The following is an 8,355-nucleotide window of genomic DNA, read 5'->3' as shown; positions in this document are numbered from 1 at the left end:
CCACTCGGCCATCCATGCTCATTCATTGAGTGATGTTTTTTATAAGTTATATACGCAAAACTCGTACTTTCACAAAATATAACGAAAACAACAGAACTCTCCAACGCTTTATTATATTCAGGTAATTAAATCGTCAAAAGACGAATATAATGGCTACTTTTTTAGCATTGTACATGTTCATAATTACTGTTTCCTCACAAATATCACAATTTCAACGAAAATGTGCGAATCTTAAACATTTTTTTTTTCAATTTACCAAAACGTGAAAAGACCCCTTTAAAGTGAAATTAGACCCATCTAACAGTATATGCTAAGTTTATAAGTGTCTATCGCAACCGTTGTTTATTTTTGGTGTTTTCACTTCATATACACTTATATTTGTTAATGCAGCATCAACATACCAAAACAATATCCCGGAAAGAGAAAAATAATGCATTTGAATATCAACCGTACTTTTGTTTGACAACTGACGACAGAAATGATTCGTTTTCCTGCAACGATATCTATTCATACGACACACGAACACTAACTTCGATCCTAATAAAAAGACAGTTCCGCTCGGCTTAGAGGACTGGGACAGTTATGTAAAATATCGAATAGAATATTAATTAATATTAATTTTTTTTATAAACAACTGGTAGCAAGATGAGTTGCAGATAATTGGTCAGTTACCACATTGTAACTAACTCGTTTGACCTGTTAATTCTTTTCAGCTCAATTCAACAGTGAAAAATGCCCATAATTTCACTTTAAAATAGACAATAATTTTAAGTAGTTACCGTTGATACCGCATGGAATCATGAATAATCCGCTTATTACCAGCATGTATTCCCTTAGTACTGCCATTTGTCATTGTAGTTGAAACAAAACTACGGAATGTGAAAGGGAAGTTAAGACCAACATAACCATCGAAGCGCGATTATAAACTTTAACAACCAAAAAGCGGACCGAAAAGCAGAGTATTGTATTTCATCGTTATGAATAGACAGTATACTTGTGCCGAGGTTGAAGCATACTATGTAATACACGGCCGCTAATCAGGTAATTGATAAATGCGCTAATGCTACTTCCGAGGTGGCGCTCAGGCCCGGATGATTTGAAATTTAACGGATAATTGTACTGGGCGATTTGCTTTTACGAATTCTACCATACCACAACTTAAAAAGGTCCGCATGTTTCCAAATGGGTTTTTATTGCATGTTTTTGTACATCTGTGGATAAATTTATAATCGCTGAATCGCACTACATTGCCCGATTTTAAAAATTATGTGAAATATGTTGAAAAAACATCTAAAACGTAATCACCCTGTAAAGTTATCTATGAAATTTCAAAACATTGACCTGAGAGCCACATTGGAAGTTGCACCGGCTCATTTATTAATGCATCTCAAAAAAGAGGTGGCGCGCATGATTAACGGTCGTGTAATAAGGTATTATTAGGTAATATCTTCTTTGTTCGTAACGTATCGGTTTCTCCTAGTATGTTAACAGCCCGATATTATCGTACGTCGAATTGAAATAAATAAAATATTAAATAGTTTGTAAATAAAGGATGAACTTAAAAAAAAAACGCTTTTTATATGTCATAACATCAATCTATTTATGCATTTACATTTAATTTATTTGGTGTCATTTAATCATCATCATCATCATCATCATCATCATCATCATCATCATCATCATCATCATCATCATCATCATCATCATCATCATCATCATCATTATCATCATCATCAGCAGCAGCAGCAGCATTATCATCATTATCATCATCATAATCATCATAATCATCATAATCATAATTATCATTCCTTGTCAAAGTTGGGGGTAAATGAAGGGCGACGACAAAGAGATCCTCCGCCAGTAAGGTATTTTTTGCTCTATGTAGAAGAGGCGTTGGATGGACACTAAGAGGGACTTGTAGAGCCTGTGCTTGATCTACCTGATCTAGCTGATTGTTCACAACCGTCTCAGTCTGGCCGTCGCTGCGGTCGCAATGGCAAATACTGTTCGGACCTCAACGGAACTGGCACCATTCTTGAACAGGGTTGCTCATTGTGGCACTTCTTTCCAGCTTCTCGCCGTTCATAATGATGTATGCACTTGTGGTGTACGTGCTGTTCACTATTATTACTATTATTTAGTATTATTATTTTTAAACTATTATTTGACTATTATTTATAGTTAGTATAGGTGAGCATTTACGACTGTGTAAGCAATTAATGCTATTTACCTTTACTCCATTTTGACGATTTTCTATGATAAATGTAAAATACATTCGAATTCCAATCAAATTAAAATTAAAATTTAAAGTAGTCCCAAGTGATTAGTGGGAACTGATCAATGCATTTCACTATTTCATCTTTTAGCATTTAGTACATACATGTTTTGGTTTGACAACTGAATCCGTAGCCTGAACTGAAAATCGATCATTGGTTTATCGAAGTTGGAATATTCTTATCGAAAATACAGTACTGAGTATTGTTTTTATTATTATATTGAAACACGTCGATCTTTTACGCAAAGAACAAAGCGATCGTTGTAAAACTACCAATTTTTTTTTATCGACAAGAAGTTCGAGTCTGAGAACAATACAATAAAATATATCGTCAAGTGGTAACATATTTGTCAGGCTCTGTAAATATGCGTTCGCAATTATAGTTGTTCGTGTCCCAATAAGAAATCCGTTGGAAAAGATGTTCACTTAATTAGTAGTGCTGTGGTGTTTAGCATGACAATCATCAGAACATCTTTGCCTATTTGCCAAAATAGAACAATATATGGAACATTATATCTGAATTTCAAACACGCGTGCGAACGAAACCCTGATCAATATCTAATTTCTCATATTTCTGAGCAATATCTCATGTCCCATGTTTACAAACACTTTCACATTTCTCATGTTTCTAAACAATATCTCATTTCTCATGTTTCAGAACAATATCTCGTGTGTCCTGTTTCTGAACAAAATTTAATTCCTCATGTTTCTGAGCAATATATTTTTTCTCATGTTTCTAAAAAACATCTAATTATCATGACCTCGTTTGCTCACCTCATCCATTGCTTATCTCGCCCTAGTATCAATAGTGTTTTTTTTCCTTTATAAGCCTTTGAATTTAATATAATGACATGACGTTTTTAATATATCTAATTAGATAAATATATGTATATATATTTTAACATAATAAGTTAATGCATGTTATATATATTTAGTTTAAGAGCTTTCACTTACTGTTTCTATACGTGATTCTGTTTCAGTCAGACCCTCTAAATTTAGTAGTGAAAACTGATTGATGTATGGGATTAATAACGTATATATACCTCACAGGCTGTTCCGATAACACAACTATATTTACAAATATATGCTTACTTCTCAATAAGTTTGAGAATATTTGATCCGGTTAATTATGTGTTCGAACATATGGAAGATAAATGACATGAATTGTATTCATATAATTGGAATGATTGCAGAATTCAACAAAACCTAGATGTAAAAAAACGTTTACAACTATTGCAGAATTGTAATATATATGCGTATATAAATCAAATTTTATTTACAAAATATATAGAAATCTATAATTTAGTATGAATACTAATGTATCACGTCTAAGATGAATACTAGTGTTCAAGTCTAAACATGAAGGCTTGGGTATTACGTCAAAACATGAACACAAGAGTATAACGACCAAACAGGAACACTTGTGTATCACGTCGAAATATGAACACTGAGGTATAACGACCAAACATGAACACCAGAGTATAACGAACAAACATGAACACTTGAGAATCACAGGTGGTAATCGTGTAGCTATGATATTAATTAGTGAAAACATCATTTTGAATGATTAATAATCATATCATAACGAAAAATCTTCTTTTTTGAAAAAAAATCACTATCAAATATATATATATATAACAAGGTATTCAACTCAAAATCAACCAAAAACGGGTTGCATCGCTTTGAACAGCCATAACTTCATCAACTGTGCAGCGATTTTCACGATCTCGTTCTTATTCAACGCAGAAATTACTTTCCTTTCTGGAAATATATATGTCTGGCAATATTTTAACAAATGCTGGGTCAACTTTAAAGAAATAACACGATACACAACTCGCGTGACCCACTTAAAATCGATCAGACAGTAACTAAGACTGAAATCTTCACGGAGTGAAGGGCATTGTCCCTGCAAAAGTTCACGTACCTCGATACCATAGTTTAATAAAACGTTTGAAAAAACATTCTTACCGTGCTTGCCGTTACATTATGCATCAAAGCTAACTGTCCAGCACCTTTTGAAACCTTTGTTTACATACATTTCAAATAATCGAAATTTTAAACACACCAGTGATTTCGCGTGATTTCATTGGTCCAATGCGAAGGTTTGTCTTTACACCTGTCACCTTAAATACTGTCTGATTGATGTCAACTGGTTCAGGTGAGTTGTGTATCGTGTTATTTCTTAAAAATTGACCAGCATTTGTATAATTATAACAAGATATATACATTTCCAGAAAGGAAAATTATTTCTGCGTTGAATAAGACCGGGTTCATGAAAATCGCTGCACAATTGATGAAGTTATGGCTGTTCAAAGCGATGCACCCCGTTTCGGGTCATTTTGAGTTGGATACCGTGTTATATATATATTTGATAGTGATTTTTCTTTCAGAAAAGTTGATTTTTCATTAAAATATGATTATTTATCATTCAAAATGATGTTTTCACTAATTAATATCATAGCCACACCCTAACCACCTGTGTTGAGTATCACGTCGAAACATTAGCAGAAATGTAAAACGTCTAAACATGTACACTAGGGCATAACGACCAAACATAAACAAAAGTTAATAACGTCCAAACATGAACACTAGGGTATTTCGTCCAAACATAAACACTAGGGTATAACGGCCACACATGAACACTATGGTATTACGTCCAAACATGAACACTTGGGTATAACGGCCAACATGAACACTAGTGTATCACGTCGAAACATTAACACTAGTGTATTTCGTCCAAATATGAACACTAGGGTATAATGACCAAACATGAACACTAGTGTAACACGTCGAAACATGAACACTAAGGTATAACGCCCAATCATGAACACTAGCGTACAACGACCATACATAAACACTAGTGTACCAAGTCCAAACACGAACACTATTTTATCACCTCGAACCATGACCACTAATGTATTACGTCCAAACATGAACAATATGGTATTACATATACTTCTAAACATACACACAAGGGTATAACGAACAAACATTAACACTCGCATATTACGGCAAATCATAACCACTTTTGTAAACGTACAAACATGAACACTTGTGTATTCATGCCAATTACAGAAACATTAGTATATTACGTCACAACACGAACATTTGTGTCTAAACGACACAAGTGCATCATGTTAAACGCTTTATTAAACAATTAACATTTCAGTTAACATTAGAGTCCAAACATCAACACTTATTAATTAAGTTCAAACATCACCTTTTTTAAAAGGTGTATATATTATAAAGAGGGCATACCGTAGGTGCTCCATATGATCATCACTTGCAAGTGCATCGGTAGCGGTACGGAAATTGCCGAGATCGAATGACGTGAATAGGTCGGGAAGATGCTACAGGCTTTCTCTCGTTTTCATGGGAACACTTAACCATAATCTGGTACCGTACATTGAGGGAAAACAATGATTTACACTTACAATTTTGTTCACACACATGTTCATACATTTTGTTTGATTTTTATATTTTCCTAATGAAGACGTTAAGCTTACGTTGTTCATTTATCTATGTCGACAGCACTATACACCTTAATTGTAAACTGCACATATTACAAATTATATATGTGAATTACATATCTCGTGCCTAGCATTCACATTACAACCATAATTCACCAATGACATAACCTAATACAGGGGATAATTATTACCTGCGTAAATATTGAAGGAATACTTATGATCCACGCTTTAGGACATAATACACTTCTTCTCATAGTTATTTCGTTTGAAGGAGTTTTGTTTCGAGCAAGAAACAAGCATAAACAATAATTCCGTGAATATTTCACAAAACAAAAGAGGTATGGTTCGTTTAATTTTCACTTCCGTGTATTATCTGAATGAATTATATGAAGTTTCATTTAAATCTAGTCAATACCAAAAGAGTTATCCTCCACAGCACAATTATAACAAAAAAAATTGCCTCAATGAATGACAATAGTTAGCGTAAAAATGTAGTTTGTTTCCACTAACAAAACCGATTCTAATTTGTTAGTTCATAACATAATATTTTTGGAAATTCAAGTTTGAGTTTTCGATCATTTGTTATATTTAACTAAAATAATTATTAAGGTTGCGCTTAGTTTTATTCATTCTATCAAATTTGCTAAATTGATTCTAAATTAACATTGACACTGAAAAACAATATTTGAGATATGGATGATTTCTGCATTATGATCATATTGGAGAACGTTAACTAGGGTTTAAATAGTCGACCTATACACCCTATTTTACTGGATATGTCTGGGGTTCAAATGTCTTTGTGACCTCATGTTTCTTGTACTTCCGCTCATTGCCGCTCTAGCTCTAACCATAGCTAAGGTACGGGATTACATTATATATACATGTAGTTTCATTTCAATCCCTAACATCGTTATGTTCAGCAAACAACGTGTAAGGGACGGACCAACCGACAGCAGAAAATTTAAGACTCACTATAACATATTAAACTAAACAGTCCGTAAATCTAGTAACTTAACAATAGTTATCTTAGCCCGGATAGACAGACGGAGAGACACAATACAACTTCATAAAGATACATAAATAAGTTTAGATATTAAGTAAATTTGGATAATGAATTAACTTACACGTACCATACGGATCATTATAGAAAAAAATTAAGTGCCAAACTTTTTTGTGAAATAAATGCAAAATAACAGTATTATAGTTATTTTTTTTTCCATACAGCTTTCTTATTTTCAAAAAATTAATTTTGTGTCAATCCGTTATTCGGGACATTAAAGAATTCTTTAGCAATGCTCTTAACTACGATTACCATGACTTAATAGCTTTCAAGACTAAAATACGATATTTATACAAAAGCATCAACATTTAATCGAATGTTTTCTGTTAGTTTTATCTAGATTAAATGACCTTAATTGACATCTCGCCAACTGTCAATCAGATTCTTATCTTAATATCCATCGACCAATAAGTGTTCGAAAAATCGAGCGCGCCGGTTGCTCATACCTGTCCGCCATTTTCTAGCCAAGCCGAATGCATAGTTCTTATTTATTCAACGAGTTTCGTTTGTTTTCGACGAAACAATAGGAAATGAAATATAAATAAACGGTGTAATAAAGGCTCGATTGGTCATTGTCGGCTCGGGTACTACTTACATGTACCCCGGGTACTCTTCATGTACTTACATGTACCCAGGGTACGGTAAATATACTAATACGTACCCGGGAAATTTAACGCTAAATCGATCGTTGTCGGCTTTTTTAAATTAATTATATTCACATTTATGTCATTTTTTTGTATAATGGCCTCTATATTATCGAAACCCATACTCAAAAAAAGCATTATGATAAAGTTTTGTTAAAGAGAAGTTTGTTTAAGATAATAGATAGCGCGTTTTACGACATCAGATTTTGGGCAGGAATACAACTCGGGTACAGTCTAATATCGACCGGGTACGATTAAGTATATTTACCTTACCCGGGGTACATGTTAGTATACTTAAAGCAGGTATATACGATCTTGTCAAATATTTATTTATTTTTATAAAATGTGTAAAAAACTTATTATACATATATTTCAATATGAACTAAAATAAAAGTTAAGAAGAACATGTGTCGAAAAATGCATATTGTGTGTTATTATAACATATTTGTATCAATATATTACAATTCAACAAATATAAAAATCGTATAATCTCGCTTTAAGAGTATCCGGGGTACATGTAAGTAGTAACGGAGCCGACAATGACCAATCGAGCGTAATAAATGTTTATGTAACTCGGACAGTCGGTATCTAATAGTGAGAGGAATTTAATTTATGCAATTATCAACGCGGAAATGTGGCCTTACAAGTGCGATTTGAGGCTTCAATTTGTAGAATTACCAAAAATTACCAAAATCCCCCTTATAGAAAATTAATTTATTTAAGAAACTGATAATGTCACAAAATCAATATTAAGTGTGAATTATATCACGTGTATATGTAAACTTATAGGGCATATTGAAATCAATTTTGGTATCAACGAATTCAACGTTATAAATCGCTTTTCATATCAGAAACAAGTGAGATCTATGTTATGTAACTTTATTAATAAAAACGTATCGACGCCAC

Source organism: Dreissena polymorpha, chromosome 13, assembly GCF_020536995.1.
Source record: "Dreissena polymorpha isolate Duluth1 chromosome 13, UMN_Dpol_1.0, whole genome shotgun sequence".
Classification (NCBI taxonomy): Eukaryota; Metazoa; Mollusca; class Bivalvia; order Myida; family Dreissenidae; genus Dreissena; species Dreissena polymorpha.
The sequence above is the reverse complement of the archived record's forward strand: the minus strand, read 5'-3'. Positions refer to the sequence as shown.